Here is a 3425-nt window from a genome sequence, read left to right as displayed (position 1 = left end):
TATTATGTTGAGTTATGTTCCCGCTAATCCTACTTTGTGAAGAGTTGTTATCATGAAAAGATGTTGCACTTTGACAAATGCTTTTTTCTGCATCTATTGAAATGGTCATGTGGTTTTTATCTTCTCTCTTTGATTTGTGAATTTGTGAATATTGAACTACACTTGTATCCTTGGAAAAAAATCTACTTGATTATGGTGAATTTTTGTTGTTGTTGTTGTTATTTCACCTCTTTTTATTTAGCTTTCTTAATATATTCAGATATGTGATAATTTCTAAAGGATTATCAAAATTATTTCATTACCGTCATATCATCTTAATGAAAACATTATACATAACAGAGACATAGGCCATATGGTCCAGCTTCTGGGGCCTCAAAATATGTCTCTTTTTTCACTCATCTGGAGAACATGAATCAAGGATAATTCGCTACACAACTTACAAGGAAAATTCCCCCTTTGTGTTAGGAGGTAGTCTCCCACTGATGGTTAAAATGCTCTGGTTTAGTTCTCATTCCACACTTTTTTTTTTTTTCTTTTCAACATAACAGTAGTGAATTATTTTTTGTAATCCATTGTTGGATTTGGTTTGGTAACATTTTGTTGAGGAATTTTGCATCTATGTTCATTAGTCTTTATTTCATTTTGGTTTTAGGATAATTTCTTGGAATAGTTTGAGAAGAGTAAGATACCTAGGAATAAACCTAACCAAAGAGGCTAAGAATCTATACTCAGAAAACTATGAAGTACTCATGAAAGAAACTGAGGAAGACACAAAGAAATGGAAAAATGTCCCATGCCCCTGGATTGGAAGAACAAATATTGTGAAAATGTCTATGCTACCTAAAGCAATCAACACATTTAATGCAATTCCTATCAAAATACCATTCATTTTTTTTCAAAGAAATTGAACAAATAATCCTAAAATTTATATGGAACCAGGAAAGGCCTCGAATAGCCAAAGGGATATTGAAAAATAAAGCCAAAGTTGGTGGCATCAAAATTCCAGATTTCAAGCTCTATTACAAAGCTGTTGTCATCAAGACAGCATGGTACTGGCACAAAAACAGACACATATATCAATGGAACAGAATAGAGATCCCAGAAATAGACCCTTAACTCTATGGTCAACTAATCTTCGACAAAGCAGGAAAGAATGTCCAATGGAAAAAAAGACAGCCTTTTCAATAAATGGTGCTGGAAAAATTGGACAGCCACATGCAGAAAAAATATTATCTCTTTTTAAAATGTTTATTAGAATTCACATTTGAAGCCATCTGGTTCTGGACTTGTGTTTGTTTGGAGCTTTTTGATACTGATTCAACTTTATTACTAATAACCAGTCTGTTCAAATTTTTTATTTCTTCTTGATTCAGTTTTGGAAAGTTATATGGTTCTAAGAATTTATCAATTTCTTCTAGCTTGTCCAATTTGTTGGCATATAATTTTTCTTAGTAGTATTTTATAATCCATTGTTTTCTGTAATGCTAGGTGTTATTTTCCCTCCATTTATGATTTTATTTACTTGACTTGTCACTATCATTTTTTTGATGAGTTTGGCTTATCAAAATGTTTATGAATTTCATTTTTGTTTAAATAAATATGATGTTGGTTTCATTGGTCTGTCTTATTTGTGATTTTGGTTTCTATTTCATTTATTTCTGCTCTAAACTTTATTATTTTCTTCTTTCCACTAATTTTGGGCTTGTTCATACCACCTTTAGATGTAACTTTAGGTAGTTTTTTAGAGATTTTCCTTATTACTTGAGGTAGACCTATATTACTATAATCTTCTCTCTGAGAACAGGTTTTGCTGCATCACAATGATTTTTTTTTAAATTTTTTATTTTTTATAAACATATATTTTTATCCCCAGGGGTACAGGTCTGTGAATCACCAGGTTTACACACTTCACAGCACTCACCAAATCACATACCCTCCCCAATGTCCTGTTATGTCTTCTTTTTAAAAATTTTTCTTGTGTTATGTCAGTCACTACACATCATTAGTTTTTGATGTAGTGTTCCAAATTCATTGTTTTTTGTATTATTTTCACTCATTATCATGCATTTTTGATTTTCTGCTTAATTTCTTGGTTGACCTATTCATTGTTTAGCAGCATTTACTTAGCCTTTTGTATCTGTGTTTTTTCCCAGACTTTTTTCTTGTGATTGATTTCTAGTTTTATAGTATTGTGGTTGGAAAAGATGCATAATACAGCCACACACCTCCAGGAGCTATTGCATGCTTTGCCCATTCATGAACCCCAGCAGTCATACCACACCATGTCCAGTCATGTGCCCCCAGCCACCATTGCACAGGGCCCAGCTGCACATGCCTCTCACACCCTGCACCCTGCACACAACCCCCAGCCACTGCAGTACTTTGAGGGATAAGGCATAAGACTACTGTCTCAGCACTTATTTTGCTAATAAAGCACTCCACTCCCAAGTCCCTGGTGGGATGCCACCTCTGCTTTAATCCCATTAACACTACAGAGAACAAGGATAGCCCACAAAGGGCAGAAAGTCAGTGCAGACAACTGCGCTGAAAGGAAAAGTGACTCAGACAAAACAACAGTGCATAAGCAACACATAAGATACTCTCCTGAAGTGACAGGTCCTGGTGAGCAGGAGATATTGCACTGCAGGACACTCCAGGAACTCTTCTTCATGAAGTGATTATTTTCAACAGCAGAAGACACAGGTGACTTTCTTAACACAGAAAAACAGACATAGAAAGGGAAGCAGATAAGGAGACAGAGAAATTTATCCCAAATGAAAGATTAGGACAAGGCTACAGCCAGATAACTAAGTGAAATAGATATGAGTAACATGCATGTTGGAGAATTTGCAATTATTGTAAGATTACCCACCAGGACTTGAGGAAAGAATGGGGGACATGAGATCCTTAACACAGATATAAGGAATATCATAGCATATATAAAAGGTACACTGGACAAAATGAAACACATTTTAAAAAATTTTTTCAATTCATTTATTTTCAGAAAAACAGTATTCATTATTTTTTCACCACATGCAGTGCTTCATGCAATTCGTGCCCTCTATAGTACCCACTACCTGGTACCCCAACCTCTCACCCCCCCGCCACTTCAAACCCCTCAGATTGTTTTTCAGAGTCCATAGTCTCTCGTGATTCACCTCCCCTTCCAATTTACCCCAACTCCCTTCTCCTCTCTAATACCCCTTGTCCTCCATGATATTTGTTATGCTCCACACACATTTGATGGAATGAATAGCAGGATGGAAGAAACAGAGGAAATGATTAATGACCTAGAAGACAGAGTAATGGAAATAAATTAAGCTGAACAAAAGACAGAAAAATAATTATGATCACAGACTTAGGGAACTCAGCAACACCATCAAACATAATAAAATTCAAATTATAGAAGTCCTTGAAAAGAAGAA

Source organism: Mustela putorius, unplaced genomic scaffold, assembly GCF_011764305.1.
Source record: "Mustela putorius furo isolate JIRA1106 unplaced genomic scaffold, ASM1176430v1.1 tig00003914_pilon_pilon_pilon, whole genome shotgun sequence".
Lineage (NCBI taxonomy): Eukaryota > Metazoa > Chordata > Mammalia > Carnivora > Mustelidae > Mustela > Mustela putorius.
This window is presented reverse-complemented; position numbering follows the sequence as displayed.